General features: G+C 45.2%; 1 long non-coding RNA gene across 1 annotated transcript; it reads left to right on the top strand.

The window, feature by feature from the left end:
* Nucleotides 1-79: 79 nt before the first annotated feature.
* LOC121158920 lies at nucleotides 80-4127 on the top strand. The gene is made up of 3 exons (XR_005884278.1): nucleotides 80-233; nucleotides 904-966; nucleotides 3855-4127. It is a non-coding gene; the product is annotated as an uncharacterized LOC121158920 (long non-coding RNA).
* Nucleotides 4128-20113: the final 15986 nt, after the last annotated feature.

Raw genomic sequence — 20113 nt, 5'->3', positions numbered from 1 at the left:
GTGTATGTGTAACTAGTCACATTGCTGTCTGCACGGGAGCCTCTTAGCCTGATGCCATCCAGTGAGAGAGCTCAAGAGCTCCCGTTCAGTTAGCCCAAATGCCTGCAGTGGCCAAGGCTGGGCCAGGCTAAAGCCCGGAGCCAAGGACTCAGTCCCAATCTCCCACATGAGTGACACTAATTTCACCCTTGCGCCATCACCTGCTGGATCCCAGGGTCTGCATCAGCAGGACGGTGAGTAGCCATGACCTCAGCCAGGCTCTCCATGTGGGATGCAGGTTAAGCAGCATCTCAGTTGTTAGGCCAAATGCCCGCTCAGAAACCACATGTTCCAAACACATAGTCTTAGTGCATGAACACTTACTTTAGGTTTTACATTTACAAAGATGTTAAAAGTAACTGAGACCAATTGATTTAGACTGCTGTACATTGGACCAAGGGATGAAAAATAGTATGAAAGTGGATACACTTTGCAAGGTGAGCATTCATGGATCCAAGTAGAGTCTAGAATTTCATTGATGTTTGATAATTTATAAGAAACAAGGCAAAAGAATGAGTCAGTGCATTCTGTTGATCACTATTTTAGAAGGATTAGCACAAAGACAGACAGTGAATAGTTTCATACTTCAAAAACCAATTTGGGACCCGGCACATTAGCCTAGTGGCTAAAGTCCTCCCCCTTGCACATACAAGGATCCCGTATGGGTGCTGGTTCTAATCCCAGTGTCCCGGCGGCCATGCTTCCCATATAACTCCCTGCTTGTGACCTGGGAGATTTTATGGGCATTTGCAATATGAACCCTCAGAAGCTCCCTCCACATTTCTGCAAAGTGTTTTAAGACATAAACCATGGGCCCACCGTGTTAGTCTAGTGGCTAAATTCCTTGTCTTGCCTTCCTTCCAGGCCTGTGTAAAGAGCATTGCAGAATACACACAGAGACAGGCAACATCTGGACACATCTCTAAGGTATGTATGAACAATGGCAATGAATTGGTGATTGAGTTTATTCCTTTTATTTGCATGTCTTTGAAGGGAAGGGCAGAAGCTTTTTGTGAAGATTGATTTAGTTTTGGGTGTAGTGGTTAAGGTCCTCCCCTTAAACCCACCAGGATCCCATATGGGCGCCAGTTCTAATCGTGGAGGCCCGCTTCCCACCCAGCTCCCTGCTTGTGACCTGGGAAAGCAGTGGAGGACAACCCAAAGCCTTCCAGTCTTGCACCTGTGTGGGTGACCCAGAAGAGGCCCCAGGCCCCTGGCTTTGGATTAGTGCAACTCTGGTTGTTGCAGCTGCTTGGGGAGTGAATCATCAAAGGAAACATCTTCTTGTCTGTCTCTCCTCCTCTCTACACATCTGCCTTTCCAAAAAATAAATAAATCTTTTGCAAAAGTTCAGGGATAAAATGAATTGAAAAATAACTGCAATTTTGTCCAAAAACTCTAAAGTCAATGTGTATGAGAAGTCTGCAGTAAGTTCATGGAAATGTGACTTGTTAAACCAAGCAGAATTTTCCCATATTATTCCACATTCCACAAATGTTTGAAAGCAGCATGATTCATGTTGAAGTTGGATAGTTTTGAGATATTTGTTAGTATGATCTGCACAGCTATGAAGATTGCTTTCGATGTGCATGGTTGTACCTAAACATTTCCTTTGGTTTGTGTGGTGGTTAGAATTCGTGCAGCATGGGAATGGTGCTGTGGTGCAGTGGGGGAAACCATGGCTTACACCACCAGCATTCATAAGAGTGGCAGTTTGAGTCCCAGCTGCCTCACTTGCCTTCAGGCTGCCAGCTGGGGAGCCTGGATCCCTGGCACCTGTGTGGGTATCCCAGAAAAAACGCATGGCTCATTTGGACAGTGAATGAGCCAGGAGTGAAGAGAAGTCATCTTTTGTTTTATGACTCTCCTTTTCTCTCTGTACTTTAAAACTACATACTTATATTCATGCTTTCTCTTGTTAATCTTCCCCTAAGTTCTATCTATTTCTTTAAAGATTTATTTATTTTCTTGGAAAGGCAGATGCACAGAGAGGAGGAGGAGAGCCAGTGAGGAAGATGTTTCAGTCGGTCATTCACTCCCCAAGTGGTGGCAACGGCTGGTGCTGCACTGATCCGAAGCCAGGAGCCAACAACCTCTTTCCAAGTGTCCCAGGCAGGTGCAGGGTCCCAAAGCATTGGGCCGTCCTCGACTGCTTTCCCAGGCCACAACAGGGACAGTGGAATGGGAAGTGGAGCTGCCGGGATTAGAACCGGCGCCCATATGGGATCCCGATAGGTTCAAGGTGGGGACCTTAACCATTGCTCTATCATCCAGGCCCAGTTCTATGTATTATAAATTGCCTTTGACTATGTGCATGACTCTACTGAATCTACTCCAGGAGACACAGTTACTTTCCTCTCACATTCCATATTGATGGGCAAATGTTTGGCCACTGTGTTATTTGATTTTACTTAGCACTTGAAAGCACTGAGTGTTTTTAGCCTGTGCTTCATAATGCTATATTGTTGAGTTATCCTCCATAATTTTCTATTCAAAACAATTTTTTTCACTGTCAAGTAAGAGCTCACCTATTCTAAAGAACATTTTTCTCCTCCAGATGACCATTTCTTTGATAAGGATTTTTCTTGCCTTAGCATCTGCTCCCTCTATTATTTTTCAAATTTAATTGTGATCGCAGTTGATAACTCCATAATCCATATCTGGAATCTAGACAGCTCTCTTGGTCCCCATTTAATCCTATCATAATCTCTGCTATTATGACGCAAAAATGTCAAACTTCACTATTGCTAACACCCCCTGACACAATAATCAAAACAGATTCTCGTTGTTTTTCTATGAACTATAATGAAATTCTGCACCGTAGTGTGTAACCTGATATGAAATAATAATGCTTTTATTTTTTTTCCTTGCTTTCATGCACCAATGCATATATCCATGCATTTCTACATGTTAAATATTTCCAACTATTTCCCCTTAATTATTTCTGTAATGATGCTAGTTTGGACAGCTGTTGTCATCAACCTTAATTTCTCCCATCTTCCCAAAAGCATTTTTCAAGTCTATGCTGGTTCTTTTGTCAAAATTCATTCACTACTTACTACCTCTTCCTCTCCCTCTAAATTCTCAAGGAATCTCTTTTGGTTTCAAGTGGGACCTACCATTTCTTCGCATGATAGTAATTCTTTCAGGGAGGTAGACATTAGTCAAATGGTGAAGATACTGCCTTGGACACCTTCATGCCATGGTGGAGTGCCAAACCTGGCTTTCTGATAACGGAAGCCTACAGGTTATAGCTCACATAGCCTATTCATTGCCACCCACATGGGAAAATGGACTTGAGCGCGTGGCTCCTGGTGTTTGACTGATGTAGCCTATAGTAGTGTAGGTATTTGCAATGTTATTTAGAATTTGGCTCTCGCTCCGTCTCTCTTTCTCTCCTTCTCTGCCTCTCCGTTTACAATAAACTTAAAACTAGAATTTACTTTTAAACATGTTGAAAGAATTCACAAGATAGCATAGCTGTTCAACTCATTTTCAGGTAATTTTCACATGATCATCTAATCTCCTTGCACCAACATGGCAATAACTCTATTTCATTTTTAATCGTTCATCCATTTAAAAAATTAGGCTTTCACCTGAACTCCTTACAAATTAATTATTTTCAAAGCGTCTGTGCCTTGGTTGCCACATAGAGTTCTCGATCCAAAGAAAAATTCTGAGAGATTTTTGTTGAATGAATAAATGAAACAATAAGAACCATGGAAGAAGTTTCTTAAAAGACAAATACAGTGTACAGTTTTTCAAAACCAACATGAAATATGTCAAAACTGATAGATCACATTTTATTTGTACAGCAGTCAAAACCTAAAATTGCATGTCTCTAAGTGGGCCTCCAGAGCCCAGTGCAGCAAGGAGCCCCCATCCCCATCTGACCACACAGAACTTCCCAGGGTGAGGAGAGGAAGCACAGCAGGGCGCCCTGGTGTCCAGGAGGAGGAAGAAAAGGTTCCCCAAGGGCGGCGGGGCATCCAGCGGAGGAATCCTGCGTGGTGCTGACGCGGAGGGATTGGCCGCTTGGTCACTTCCTGCGAGATGCTGCGGCCTCGCACACTCAGTCAGTGAAGAGCCAGTGGAGCAAGAGGACAAGTCACTGGGTTCTCCAGAGTGGAACTGTTCTCTTGCCGAAGATGTGCAGCAGGCTCCGGGAGAGGACGTAAGGGCTCATGGACTCCAGCTGAAAATCATCCTGCCTGCTGTCCACCTGCCCCCCACCTGGGGAGGGTCTCGCGGTGGCTGCCATGGTGGACATGGAGCCAGCTATGTGCGAGTTGGTGCCGCCCCCAGAGTGCCTGGTCTCTGAGCCTCGCTGCAGGACTTGATAGACCCACTGGGCTTCATCAGCACCATCCGACCTGTTACGGAAAACACGGACACCTACAAGGTAAGAACCCCCAAGTTCTAGTGATCCAGGAAGGGGAGGCGGCAGCTTGGCCTTAGCACCTGTGTGTGGGAGCGCAGGTGGAAGCTTGTCCCCTAGGGCAAGGGTAGTTTGGCCATCTCCATCACAATGGTGCAGGAGTGGAGGTGGCTGCTTGCCTGCCTGCAGGGTTTAGGAGGATGGGCCATGGCTTAGCACTCAGTGAGGATTCCAGGAGGCGAGATTGCAGCTTGGCCATCTGCGTGGGGTCTAGGAGGGCAGGTAGTGGCTTGTCCCTAGGTGCAGGGTCCAGGAGGCAGGCGGTGGCTTGGTCCTTGGTGAGTGTTCCTGGAGGGCAGGCAGTGCCTTGGCCCTTTTGTGTGTTGTCTGGGAGGGCTGGTGGCAGCTTGGTCATTGGCATGGTCCATGAAAGGCATGAGGTTTCTTTGCCCTAGGCATCGGATCCAGGAGCTCAGGTGGCAGCTTAGTCCTGCATTCTGGGTGGAGAAGCTCAGGTGGTGGCTTCGCCCTCAGGGTGGGGGTCATCATGGCAGGCTGTGGCTTTGTGCTTTGTGTGTTGTTTTCTGGGAGGGCTGGAGTCCTTGGTGCAGAGATGAGAGGGAAGCTGGGGTCTAGCACTCAGTGTGGTCTCTGTGTAGAGTGGGCACAGGTGCCTCGGGTTCACGCTGTCCTGCAAGGCCTGCTCCACTTCTGTCCTTGGGGCCGTCCTTCCTTTTTTCCTTTCTCTCTCTCTCTTCCCTTTTTTTCTTATTTGGGTTAGTGATATATCAGTGTTGCTTAGTTTTCAATAAATGTGTTCTTCATTGATCTTTTATCTTGTTTTCTATTTTGTTTATTCTCTAATTTCTTTCCTCCTAGTAATTTTGTGGTTTGTGTTGTTTGTCTTTTGCCTTGATGCCGTTTATCTGATGCCTTTCCATTTCTCAGTATAAGCACTGACCGCCCCAAATGTCCCTGTCAGCACTGCTGTTGTTGTGTCCCTTCAATTCTGATGCATTGTGCTGTCTCCATTTGTTCACAGGAAGCTTTTGATTCTCCTTGATTTCTTCTGTGGCTCTTTGCTTAGGAGCAATTTGTTAAGTCATGTGTGAGTTTACATATCTTTTAGATATTTGTAAGTCATTAATTTCTAACTGAATTAGATTGTGATCAGAATGTAATCAGAAAAGAGAAATGATATGGTTTCATTTTAAAAAAAAATTATTGAGACTTTTGCTTTATATCTTAGCAGTGAACCATGATAAGGAAGTTCAATGTACTGATGAAAAGGATGGTTTCTGGAGGTGTGGAATGAGTTCTCTCAGATGGCAATGAAGTTCTGTTAGTCCATAGTGCAGATTAGCCCTGTTGTTTCTTGGCTGATTTTCTGTTTTGTTGATCTGTCCACTGATGGAAGTGAGGTGTCGGAGTGGAGGGGGCCGCTCCTTGCTGTCGAACTGCATCAGCTCCCGGGGATAGGAGATGGCCTTTTGATGACACCTTAGAGACCCCGATGTGAGGAAGAACATTCCCAGAGTGTTGCTTGAGTGGTTTGGGCAGTTCTGACACATTGTTAGTTTTATTGCATCAGGGTTGAGAAGATCTTTTCCAGATCCGCTGGCTGAGCAAGTCCACCTTAGTGCATCCAGAGACCCGGGTACTTGGTGCAAGCTTGGCCAGGAGAATGATCTGATCTGTTCTGCTTTGCATTTCCTGATGTGGCACTTGATGTCCCCAGCTGGCCCAGATGAACTGTGCTTTGGGGCACACTGTCCAAACATTGCACAGGCCTCAGCACCTGAGGAGGCCCAGTCCACATTGTTGGGCTTCCGTCAGTTTATTTCTTTGCTTTTGAGTAAACTCATGCTTGGTGTTTTTAATTGCTTTTAATACAACTTACCAGTCTCTTGTAAGGAGAGGAAGGGAGGGAAAGAGAAGCAGGGAATTGGATGCCAAGTATAGCAGCTAGAACCTGGAACTGTAAGCTCTATGGGATCTTGGTGCTTGCAAGGTGTTGATTTAGCCAATGAGCCATTCTACCAGGCCCTAGATCTCTCTATATTTAAGATTCACTTATTTTTATTGGAAAGAGTAGTGCAGAGAGAAGGAGAGACAGAGATCCTCCATCCATCATCAAATTTACCAAATGATCCTAATAGCTGGGGCTGAGCCAGTCCTTCTGAGTCTCCAGCCTGAATGCAGGGTACCAAGGACTTGATACGTCCTTTATTGCCTTCGTAGCCACAAGCCAGGAGCTGGATGGGCGGTGCAGCAGCCAGGACACCAGCTGATACCTGTATGGGATGCTAGCGGCACAGGTGGGAGCTTAGCCCACTGTGCCATGGTGCTGGCCACCAAATCATCATGTTTTAGTTGAGATTTTGTTTAAGTCACTTATTCCAGTGATTTGTTTTCCCTGAAAATTTCACTCTCTTTTTCCTTTTCTGGATAAGTGGTTTTCCAGATATAAGTAGTGAAAAGAGTTTCTGTTAATATTCTGGTTAAAGTGTATGTGAGAGCTACTGTTGTGGCACAGTGCGCTAATCTACCATCTGTAGTGCTGACATCCCACATGGCCATGTTGCTGTTTCCTGAGTTATCTTTGCTGCTCACTCCAGACCAGCTGTTTTTAAGGTTAGCTAGTAGCCTAGAACCTCTGGGGCTTTGCTTTTGCTTCGTCCTGTGTTGCAGGTCTTTGTTTTCCTTATGTTTTTGATGGATCATATGTTCTAGTATAATGAGGAAGAAGGTCAGTGGGAAGTGAAGTAGACACTTGCTTCTTGAGGCCTGTGTGGTGTTGTGGATGGAATTGCTGCATATGTTGCCAGTGTGAGTCCTGACTGCTCTGCCTTCATCCAGCTGCCTGAGAATGACCTGAGGGGAAAAATTGAAGATGGCCTAGTTCCTTAGATCCCTGCACCCATGTGGAGGCCCAGACGGAGTTTCAGCTTCTGGTTTCAGCCTGGCCATTGTGGCCATCTGGGGAGTGGAGCACTGGACGGAAGGAACATGTCTGTCTCTTCCATGCTTGTTGCTTTGAGTTTTAAAATGTACACATACATGCATATTCAGCAAAAAGAATCTTGCTTTTGTGGAGAGCTTTTGTAATGATGTGAGACTGAGTTGGTTTTGTGATGAGTAGAGCTGCTGCCTGCACAGCTGCCAGCCCACTGTTCAGGTCCTGGCAGTTCTACTCTGATCAACCCCTGCTGATGGCCTGGGACAATCACCAGAAGATGGCACAGGTTCTTGAGCCCCTTGTCGCCTATATGGAAGACCTGGATGAAGCTCCTGTGGATGGAAGAGCTCTTCTCATTTCACTTTTGAATAAGAATACAGATTTTAAAAATTAAATTATGAATCATTTTAGTTCAGTAAAATGATGTGAAAGTTTGTTTCTTCCTTTCCATGATTGCTGCTGAGAGTGTTGCTGTGTTTATTCTTAACCCAGTGTGACTTATTTGTAATTTATTTGAGTGGCAGAGAATCCAACAGGGAGACCTCCCTTCCGCTGATCACTGCCCACACGTCTGCAGTTCCTAGCGCAGGGCCCAGCCGCATCCAGGAGTCAGGAACTCAGTCTGGGTTTCCATGTGAGTGGAACCAGGCAGCTGAGCCTCATCTGCTGCCTTTTATTTTATATAGTATGAATAGTTTAGTTAGAGACAGAAATTCATCTGGTCTTCAAACCAGACAAGAGGTACACATAGAGTAAATCTGTTAAATGTCTAGTTTCAGTGTAGGCACTCTAATATGAATTAAACTTTAGAGTTTAAAACTTTTGAGAGAGGGTTCAGTATGGTAGCCTAGTGGCTAAAGTCTTTGCCTTGAATGTGCCAGGATCCCATATGGGCGTTGGTTCTAATCCTGTTAGCCCTGCTTCCCATCCTCTCTGCTTATGGCCTAGGAAAGCAGTTAAAGATGGTCCAAAGTTTTGGGACCCTGCACCCACATGGGAGACCTGGAGGAGGCTTCTGGCTGCTAGCTTTGGATAATTGGCTCAGTTCTAGCCGTGGCAGTCTCTTGGGGAGTGAATCAATGGACGGAAGATCTTCTCTGTCTCTTCTCCTCTCTGTAAATCTGACTTTGCAATAAAAATAAATAAGCCTTAACAAACTAACTAACAAACAAACAAGAAAAACTCCGTGAGAGGGACTGGCATGAGGGCTCAATGACTAAATGCTCACCTGTAAGTGCCAGGATCCCATGTGGTTGAGTGAGTGTCCTGGTGGCTCCACTTCCCATACAGCTCCTCGCTTGCGATCTGAGAAAGAGGAAGAGGGTGGCTCAAAACCTTGGGACCTTATCCCCCTGTGGGAATCAGAAGAAATGTCTGGCTCACCTCAGCTGTGGCCATTATGGCCATTTGGGTAATGATTCAGTGGATGAACATCATAAACCTGATCTGCCTTTCCAAATAATAAAGTTTTTTTTTTTAAATTAAATTATTCATTTGGAAAGTCAGATATACAGAGGGAAGGAGAGACAGAGCAAAAGATCTTCTGTAAGCTGGATCACTGCACAAGTGGCCAGAACTGAGCTAGTCTGACGATAGGAAATTCTGACAGGTCTCCCACATGGGTGCAGGGTCCCAAGGGTGTGGGCCGTCTTTGACTGCTTTCTCAGGCCACAAGCAGGGAGCTGGATGGGATGTGGCGCAGCCAGGGCATGAACCAGTGCTCATATAGAATCCTGGCGTATGGAAGTCGAGCACTTTACCCACTAGGCTGTTGCTCTGGGCCCAAAAATAAATCAATCTTTTTAAAAAGATTATTTTTTTTTATTACAAAGTCAGATATGCACAGAGGATGAGAAACAGAGAAGTTCTTCTGCCTGATGAGTCACTCGCCAAGTGACCACAAAGCCTGGTGCTACATGATCCAAAGCCCGGAGCCTTGAGCCTCTTCCAGGTTTCCCATGTGGGTGCAGGATCCCAAGTCTTTGGGCCATCCTCAACTGCTTTTCCAGGCCACAATCAGGGATTTGGATGGGAAGCAGGGCTGGTGGGATAGGAACATATACCCATATGTTATAGCAGCTTCTACAAGTCGAGGATTTTAGCCACTGGGCTACCGTGCTGGGCCCAATAAATAAGTCTTAACAAGAAAAGCAACAAAGAAGCCTTAATAATCATTATATATTTTTGTTTGCCTGTAAATATTACAGATGTCACTATTGTCATTTATTTGTTGAAATCTAAAATTGAAGCCCAGAATAATTTATGTGTTTAGCAGAGAATGCTTGACTCTACTTAAATACTAATTTTTACTTTTTTTTTTTTTTTAATTCAGATTGTTGGCAGCAAAGGAGGTGTTGAAATGGTCACCAAAGAAAAGTAGCGGTCTAAAGTTAATATCTGCTTGGAATATCAGCCAACTGGGTGTCGCTTGAATTCTCACTATGAAAGAATTCTCTACCCATAGAGCCGTTCCAGTCTGGTTTCAGTATTATGGTGAGTTGCAGCATTTTTCTTCGAAGTGGATAAATTGGGCCAAAATCCCTACCTTGTATGTGCCAGGATCCCATTTGGGCTCTGGTTTATATCCTAACTGTTTCACTTTCCATCCAGCTCCCTGCCTGTGGCCTGGGAAAGCACTTGAGGGCAGCTCAGAGCCTTGGGACCCTGCACCCGCGGGAGACCAGGAAGGAACTCCTGCTTTCTGGCAGCTCAGCTGCGGCTGTTGTGGCCATGTGAGGGGTGAAGTAGTGGATGAAAAAATCTTTCTCTCTGTAAATCTGCCTTTCCAATAAAAATAAAACTTTTTTGGGGGAGAATGTTTCAAAATTATTTTATGTTGGAAAGGCAAGTTGAGAGAGAGAGAAAGAGAAAGAGAGAGATCTTACATCCACTGATTCACTCCCCAAGTGGCTGCAGTGTCCAGAGCTGAGGCAGTCTGAAGCCAGGAGCCAGGAGCTTCTTCTGGGACTCCCACGTGAGTGTAGGGTCCCAAGGCTTTGGTCCATCCTTGACTGCTTTCCCAGGCTACAAGCAGGGAGCTGGGGGAGGGAGGAAAGGGGGAGAAGCTGGAGCAGCTAGGGCCTGAATGGTGCCAATGTGGGATCCCGGAGCATGCCAGTTGAGGATTAACTGCTAGACTACTGTGTTGGGCCCCACTTCATTTGTTTTTATTGGTGAATAGTATTTTCCTTGTATTTACGTACCTTTCTACTTGTTTACTAGTTGAAGATCGATGGATTGTTCCAGTGTTTGGCTGTTAGGAATAATAGTAATGCCTGTTTAGGTATAACACTTTGTGTGGACATATGTGGCTGAACCATTTTACATTCCCCCCAGTAATGTAGAGGCTTCCGGTTTTTCCATGTTCTGGCAAACATGTGTTGTCTCTTGTTTTGGTTCTGGCCATTTTATTAAGTATGTACTGGTATTTCCTTGTAGTTTAATTTGCATTTTCCTAAAGGCTACTGATGATGTGCATTGTTTCTGTTCATGTTAGCTGTTTGTGCATCTTCCTCAGTGAAGTGTTTGTTGGGTTGGCTTTGAACACTCTTAAGAAAAGTATACTTTTTATACTAAATGCAAGTCCTTAGTCAGACACATGATTTACAAAAACTTTATTCTTGTGTGTAATTTGTGTTTTCATTTTTCTGATAGTATCTGCTTGAAAGAGTGGTTTGCAGAACCTGTTTTCCTTTGATGGATTTTAGTTTTCATATCATTTAGGAAGCATTTTCCTTATCTGTGGCTGTAGTCATTTTTTTTTCTCCATGTAGAAGTTCTGTGGTTTTCGCTTTTGTTATAGAGCATTTCCTTTTGAGTTCAGTTTTTCCCTTATTTTCATTTTATTTGAAAGAGAGAAGGGATAAAGCTTCCATCTGCTGGTTCACTCCCAGCCAGGGTAAAGCCAGGAACTCAATCCAGATTTCTCTTGTGGGTGACAGGGATTCAACTACTTACGCAGTCATCTGTTGCCTGCCAGGCAGGAAGCTGAGTTAGGAATGGCGCTGGGACTTGAATTCAGGCACTGGCGTGTGAGATGTGGGTCTCACAAGTGGGGTTGTAACTATTGGCTTTTACATTTAGGTTCATCCTGAACTGCTTATTTTTTTGTGTGTATAACGTCAGGTACATACGCAGGTTAGTTATTTGGGATGGAAGGCATATGAATATTCAATTTTGATGAGCACTATTTGTTTAAAACAATAGTGTTCGATTGATTTAGCTAGGCTACCTGTATTGAGAATCATTTGAGTATAATTGTACAGTGTTATTTCTGAACTGTTTTGTTGTAATAATCTCCCCCTATGGCCAATCCTAAGTCAGTCCGTGGTTTTATACATTGTTCTGTGGTTTTGATTACGTACAGCCAATTGCATTAAAAGAGTGCATGGAAAATTCTGGTAGTAAGCAGTTTGTAAGTTTTCAGTTGTGTGGTATTCTGATTAGTGTGGTGAAATCTCACTTGTGTGGTCCTCCATCCTGTCTGGAATGGGATTTATTCTTTTGCCCCTGTTTAATATCCATCTTAATTATCTTACTGGCTTTCATGGCACCCCAATGCTGGTAACCAGATATGCTTTTCTTCTTTTTTTAAGATTTTATTTATTTATTTATTGGAAAGGCAGAGTCGTAGAGATACAGAGAAATGTCTTTTGTTCTGGGTTCACGTCCTAAGTGGCTACAGTGGCTGCAACTGAACTGATCGAAAGCCCAGAAGCAGGAGCCCATTCCATGTCTCCCCCATGGGTGCAGGTCCCAAAGGCTTTCTAAAGGTGCAAACAGGGAGCTGGAATGGAAGTGAAGCAGCCAAGACACAAATCGGTGCCCACATGGGCTCCTGAAACATGCAAAGGGAGGAAATTTGCCACTGAGCAATAGCATCAGGCCCATTCCTGAGATATTCTCTTATTTTACAAAAATGATCTCAAAATACATCAGCAATGATGTTGGCAATTTGGATATGCTGAAGAGAAGTCAAAATGTGTTTTCTCTCATAGGAAAAATGAAATTAAAATAAGATTTGTTTAGATCAATGACTATATTCACCTAACTCTTAGCATAGTATGTTACTGTGATTATTTGATTTCAGTATTTTTTTTTCTCAAGCTCTACCTAATACATAAATCAAACTTTCGTAGAAAAAAAACTGTAGTTTTCCTCTATTTCAAACCTCCTTTGGTGGTCTTGGAATACCTATGAGCACATCAATGAACAACCTATTGCTAAAATGACAGGAACAAATTTCTACCTATCTGTATTAACCCTGAATGTAAATGGCTTGAACTCATCAATCAAGCACTGTAGCTTATTGAATTGGATTAAAAGCAAATATCTATCTATCTGTTGCCTAGAGGAGGCACATCTCACCAGCAAAGATCAGCAGAAACTGAAGGTCAAAGGATGGAGAAAGATATTCCAGGCTAATGGAAAAGGAAACACGAGCTGGTATAGCCACTCTTATATCAGATGATATAGGCTTTAATGTGTAAAGCATTAAAAGAGGAAGAAGGGGGCCCGGGGCGGTGGCACAAGTGGTTAAAGGTCCTCGCCTTGCACGCCCGGGATCCCATATGGGATTTGTAGTTTTTTAGGTTCAATTGTATTTGTTACTGCTGTGATTTTTATCATTTTTTGCTTCTTGCATTTTTAAAGTAAGTCCTTGGTATATCATATTAGGTCATTTGTTTGTGATATTTCTATTTGTAAACACCTGATGCTGTTATGACCAGATTTTGAGATCCCCAGGAATCTGAGTTGATGTAAGCACACAAGGGCGGTTTATTCAAGCTCGAGCTAGGGCTTCCAGCCATCACCAACACAGAGGTTCTTGGTTGAGAGCAGGCAACCAACTGACCCACTGGCCAGCGGGACCAGCAGCTCTTACTGGACTGCGACCCTGAACATCACATTCACAGGGTTTTTATAGGGGCCCAATAACCCACAATAGCTTGAAAAGGGGTAATTCACAGTAGCTTGCAAGGTGAGGTGGGAAATACCACAAATTCCCTACCTATCTGGGCTGGACAGCCCATGCCTGGTTCTTCTTTGGTTCAGTGCATAAGTTAACCACCCACTTAATTACTTGGAGCCACCTGTGAGATACCCAGACTTGGGTGGACCTTGGTTCATGAAAATTGGAGCTCCTCAGTGCAAAAGGTCACATGGCCCTTTGGCCTTCAAGCTCACATGGTTTCTTAGTAGCAATGAGCCATGATCAAATGGTTGGGATTTTGATTCTGATATTTTTCAATGTTCTGAATGTCCCTGTCAGTACTGGTTTTGCTACATCTCTGCCTTTCTGTGTATCTCTCTATCTCTTCATCTCTGATTCTGCCTCTTTCACTGTAGCTTTGACTTCCATGTAAAGAAAATATAAGGGGAAAAATTTTCCAACAATTTTGGCTTCTCAGGAACATCACACTAACCCCACTAAGTTTGCAAGAAAGTTTCTCTGTCTATTCCTACATAACTGCTGATAACTTAAAATAGTTCCAAATAACAAATAATTTATGCACTCCTTTTCCTATTTTTGGTTATTTTGAGTTCAACAGGAGACAGGTGTTATTTCACAAGTTGAAAAGTGTTGTGGGCTGAGGAGTTAATTAGCGCTCCTTAAGCTGAGCAGTTCAGGAAATGGGATTGCTGCTAAAGGCACCTAGACTAATTGAATTTATTGGCATCCTACTGTTTAGCTAAAGGACTGGAGGGGGAAGTGTAAAAGGAGTAGTAAAGGAAGGCTTCCAGAGACCACACTTCTACCATTACTGTTTTCCTGTCAGGACTTCATCCCCAGTCCCTCTCCCTGTCCAGGTTACTGGCTCTGCTGGCTGGAGCAGAAAAGAGCTGACTATAGGGGTGTCAGTGTTTCCTGGAGAGGCTTGAAGAAATGCTCAGTGTAAGATTTCTGTGTGCAATTCTTGGATTTATAATGTATGTCAAGCTTTTATGCTGTGAGAGTTTGATTCAAACACAGAAAACTAGTGTTCTCTTTAGCAACCTTCAACTAATTCATTTTAGGTCCAGAGAGAGCAAGTATCAGATGCAGGTAGTTAGAACCCATTGGGATGCACAGGCCACAGCAGGTTACCCATTTCCCGTGCTGGTGCAGCTTTCAATTCCAGCATCTTACTGAGGTGCACTCTGAAAAGTGGCATGTGGAAGACCAAAACCTTGGATCCCTGACACCCACCACGGGAAGCCCAAATGGAATTCATAGCTTCTGGCTTGGTGAGCCTGGCCTGTTTCCCAGAGAGGCCAGATGTTGCCCAGGATCCGTGGCAAGCCTGAGGCTCCATGTGTATAGAGGCTGGGTCTGCAGGGGGATAGTGCAGGAAGGCCCAGATGTCAGAGAAGGGGGTGAGTCCTGCCCTAGAAGAGATGAGGCCAGAGGTGGGTTTAAAGGAGAACCCTGGAAGTCTACACATGGGGCTTCTTGGCAAAAAAGCTAATCCACACAGGGGAACAAAGACAAAAAGACAACCACCACCCTGTTCCTGGCCTGCTTCTTAACTTCCCCAGTCTGACTGCAGGATGAAGGACAGCCTCACCTGAATGGGGAGACCCCAGGGCCATCCTCGGCCATGATCACTTTCCATCACTGTATAGGAAAGGCTTTCCCAGAGGAAGCCCCTGACACTTTCCAATCCCTAGACTCACTGCATTCCATGGAAATGCTAGAGCATTGGGCTCGGCAGTTTGTCTAATAAAAGACTGCTGTCTGCCAGGCTACCAGCCCCACTCAGGCTGCTGTCTGAGGGCCAGGATTCAGGCAAGCTGAAGGCCTGGACCTGGACAACTTTCCCAGAAGAACTGCTCCATGCCACAGCTTCCAGGAGAGAGACATCAGCCTGGAAATGCCCAAGTCATTGGTGTGATACTGTCACTCATGTAATGTGAGGCTCCTAGAGATCCCATCTAGGCCACCTCTGTGACTCCACATTCTGACCTTGTGCTGTGAACCTGGGACAGGTGCACAATACCAGCAGGTCTGTATTCCATTGCACGTTTTGACAATGGTATCCATGGGACTGGTGTATTAGAAGGACATGCACATTGTGCGCCCTGCACCTGGCTTGGAGCATCATCCCTTCATGGCCATTGTGAGCCATTTGTCACTCCTGGGGTTGACCTTGATTACTCTCTAAAGTTATGTTTCCATGTAACTTCCCAAAGGCACTCCAAGGAGACATGGCTGCCTGGTTAAGCTGAAGCATGCATGACTCCAGTTGTGTGCCAGGAGGTTGCAAGACAAAAGAACAGTGCTCCTTCTGGTGGAGCATTCATTTTACTATCAGAATTGGAAGAAAAGGTCATTCACTAAGTGGCATGTGCCTTCCCCCAGAAACATGGAAGAGAAGAACAGGATGTGTGTGTGTGTATGTATGCATGTATCGGAAGGCGCCATCCCTACAGCTTTCCCAGCTGAGGCCAAAGAGGTCCTCTCCTCTGCAGTTGGCCTCCACCTTTCATCTCCTTTCTGCTCACTCAAATTTTGCACAGGTGGCTTTGAAAGATTAAGGCATGGCTGGGGTCCCTGTGGACCTGAACACTACACGAACCCCCAGGTATCTGGCCCACCTCTCTCCTCTGCAGTGCTTAGGCCACAGCTGAGCTTGCTGCCCTGCTCCCACCTGTAGCTATTTGAGTCCACACCATCATGCCAGAGCCTATGGTTCTTGAGGGAGGTTCTTGTCCGCAATAACAAATCAGGAGGACATTGGATATGGAAATACGCATCTCTGCTGTAGTGCATATCACTGTGGACCGGTGGCTTTGGGCTGTCCTCAGCTGCTTTCCCAGGCCACAGGCAGGGAGCTGCACTCACTTGGGGGACCAAGAAGAACCTCCTGGTTCATTTTGGCTATTAGGGGTATGATTGAGTGAATATAAACTTCTATCTCCCCCATTCTATATTCCAGTCTGCTTTTTTTTTTTTTAAACAATAGGTGGAGCAGGTCGGATGTCCATCGAGACGCCCACGGGAGGTGGTGCTGGTGGCAGCGAGGGAGAGTCCTCCTCTCCAGAAGCACAACCTCTGCCCCCTGGAGCCCTCCAAGGTCCTCCATGCTGGAGAAGCAGCTGCATCTCTCCCCTCCTGCGCTGCAGGGCCCAGTGCTGTGAGGGGCCCCAGGCCCTGTTCGGCAGTGCAGAATTTCCCCAGGGCGAGGAAAGGAAGCACAGCGGGGCGCCCTGGAGTCGGAGAAGAGGAAGAAAAGGGTCCCCATTGGTGGAGGAATCCTGCGTGGTGCTGAGGGTGCTGAGGTGGAGCAATTGGCCGCATGGTCACTTCCTGCAAGGTGCTGTGGCCCCGCACCCTCAGTCAGTGAAGAAGCAGCAGAGGAAGAGGACACACTGCTGGGCTCTGCTTGGAGAGCTCTAGGGCTGCCCGAAGATGCACTGTGGGCCCCGCAAGAGGACATGACAGGGCTCGTGGACTCCAGTTGACCCTACTCCCACCTGCTGTCCACCTGCACCCCACCAGGGGAGGGCCTCACGGTGGCCGCCATGGCGAACCCATGTGGGGCCCGCTGTGTGCCAGGTGGAGTTGGTGCCGCCCCCAGAGTGCCTGGACTTTGAGCCTGGCTGGAGGAGTTCACAGACCCACTGGGCTTCACCAGCACCATGTGACCTCTGAGGAGAAAACGGACATCTACAAGGTAAGACCCCCAGGGTACAGGGGTCCGGGAAGGGGAGGTGGCAACTTGGCCCTAGTGCGTGTCCAGAGCGCAGGTGGCAGCTTGTCCTTGGGTGCAGGTCCACACGTGGTGCAGGGTTCTAAGGCTTTGGGCCATCCTACTGCTCTCCCAGGCCACAATCAGGGAGCTGGATGGAAAGTGCAGCAGCTGGGACACAAACCATTGCAGTATGGGGATACTAGCACTTGCAAGGGGAGGGTTAGTCAATTGAGTCATCACCACCTCGTTTGTTTGTCTCATCTTTTTACTTCTACAAAAAGATTTGGTGCATCATGTCAGAAATGATCTGGTGCTGATTGGACCGCTGATTGCTGGTTGTTAGCACCTTAACCAAGAAATCAAAGATACTATCTACCACAACTCTTCTATTTTAAGTTTTCCGTTTTTCACTTATAAGAAATTATTCTTGGAGTTACTGTGTAAACATTTATTTCTCATTTGAATTCACATATTTGTAGTATATTCTTTGCCTAAATACATAGGAAATGATAAGTAATGTTTTATTTTCTAAAGACTTAGAATGAAGAGAAAGAGAGAATTCATTGGTTTGATGGTTTACTCCCCAAATGGCCTTGACAGTTGGACCCCAGGCCAGGACCTCTAGCTGGGTGCTCCCCATGGGTGCTTTCCTGGGCAATGAGATGCCTTAGTAATGCAAGGGAGCTAGATTACAAGCAAGGCAAGTGGGATTTGAACTGGAGCCTGTATGATGCCAGTCCTGCAGATGACAGCTTACCCCAGTGCACCACAATGCTGGTCCCTAGGTAGTTATTTTCAAATGATGTGATTCCTTTTATTAGTTTGCATTCATTTTTCATTCAGAGATTTTAAGTGTTTGATCAAAAGGTGTTTTTCTAACCCCTGAGTGTATTAATTTATGATAGATTTTTGGAAAACTCATTTAAAACATATGAATCTGGTATAACTATATTCAGAAAGTCTAGTTTTAAAGTGTAGTTATTTATTTACTTGTTTATTTGAAAATGAGGTGGATAGGGAGAGAAATCTTCTGCCTCCTGGTTTGCTCTCCGTATGGCCACAGCATCCAGAGGTGGGCTGGTCTCAGGTCAGGAGCCTCTTCGGGTTTCCCACATGGGTGGGGGACTGAAACACCTGAGGCATCCTCTGCTGTTTTTCTCAAGCCACTTATGGGGAATTGGATGGGAAGTAGAGCAGTTGGGATATCAGCTGGCACCACATGGGATACAGGCCTAAAAGGCAGACTTTACCTGCTAAGCCACAATGCCAATCTAGTATCCTTTTAATTCACTAATTTTTTAATTAGTGTCTGTCACATTAGCATAGTTTTCTTTTTTGCTGAAACATTTGAAAGTAAGTTGGTGACATAACGCTTTATCCCTTATTACTTTGACATGCACCAAAAATAAATGACCATCACAATATGACCATGGTAGCATGTTCACATTTAGCAAAGTTAACACTTTTGCTGCTGCTTCTCATTTTTTTAAAATGGCACATCAGATTTACAGAGAGAGAAAAAGATCTTCCATTCACTAATTCACTTCCCAAATGGCCACAACTGCCATAGCAGTGCTTGTAAGGGAAGGATTAACCAATTGAGCCACTGTGTCAGGACCAGTTGTTCTTTTACAAACCAAGCCCTCCCTTTTTTTTTTTTTTTTAATCTCCCTACCTGGACTTTTCTCAAGCGTGGAGTCTTGTGGCTGGATTTTTTTTTTTCATGTTCAGCAACATATTATAAAGTTCTTCTATGTTGTATAAACATGGGAAGTTATTCCTCTTTATAGCCAATAATATTGTTGAAGATTATATTTTATTGATAAAATCATTAGGTGTTTTCACAGTTTGTTATGAATACTGCTTCCATTTATATAGTTTTAAAAATGTTTTGATTTGTAAATCAGAGAGAGAAAAAGCGAATTTTCTATCTGCAGGGTCACCTGTTCACAAGAGGCTGTAATGGCTGCAGCTGAGCTGATCTGAAGCTAGTTGCCAGAAGCTTCTTCTAGGTCTCTCATGTGGGTGCAGGGCCCAGGCTTTGGACCATCTTTTGCTGCTTTCCCAGGCCAACACAGGGAGATGGCTTAGTAAATGTGAACCAGCCAAGACTGGAACTGGTAACCAAATGAGATGCCAGCACTGCAGGTGGAAGCTTAGCCTAACATGCTGTGGCCCCAGCCCTGTGTTTTTGTGAAGCTGTTATCAGAGTGGAATTACTGGAGCATATAGTCATTGTATCTGATTATTTAAGGAAATGCCCATTTCTAAAAGTGACCACAGCGTTTTTACATTCGTTCCTTCCAGCAGTAAATGAGGGTTCCAGTTTGTCTCCTTCCCTGCCGACACTTGCTGTCTGTCTGTCTGATTGCAGCTGTCCTAAGGAGTTAGGGTGTTTTCTCATCCCTTCAGTCCCTTGATGCTGGGGAGGACGGGGACTTTGCAATTAATAGAACATAGCTGGAAAAGACACTGTGGGACTTCTAAGGCTATCATTGCGACAGGTAATAGGACCTCACTGTCTCTCCCAGCACTCACTTTTGCGAGCGAGCCACCGTGTTGTAGGGAAACCCAAGCTACAGGCAGAAGTCCCGTGCAGATGTTGTAGCCAGCAGTGTTGGGCAAGCTGGCAGTTAGCCTTAACGGCCCATCATACAAGTCAGCAGGCAGTGATTCTGCACCTGGAACCATTCCTGCTGAAGCCAAGGGTGACAGAGGTGAGCTATCCGCACCCAGCCCTTCCCCACCTGCAGACTCATGGGCAGAACATCTTAATAGGAACTAGCAAAGACCCTTAATGCCTGGGGGAGAACTGTGCCAGTGCTGACCTTGGAGAGGCTGGGCAGTACGTGGGAAAGTTGGAAGAGCTGCAGAGGAGACAAGAGGGCACTTCACAGATTATGAAACAGCTATGCATGGATTTTTAAAACTGCACCAAAAATAGGTGTATCTTTCAATTTTACTTTTCCATGAACGTAAAAGTATTATTTATTTGAAAGGTGGAGTGAGACAGACAGAGCAGAGGCAGAGAAAGTGATGTCTTACATATGCTGGTTCACTCCT

Source organism: Ochotona curzoniae, unplaced genomic scaffold (genome assembly GCF_017591425.1).
Source record: "Ochotona curzoniae isolate NIBS_2020 unplaced genomic scaffold, NIBS_Ocur_1.0 contig_392, whole genome shotgun sequence".
NCBI lineage: Eukaryota > Metazoa > Chordata > Mammalia > Lagomorpha > Ochotonidae > Ochotona > Ochotona curzoniae.
Note: the sequence above shows the minus strand (reverse complement) of the source record. Positions and strands in the feature narration are given on the sequence as shown.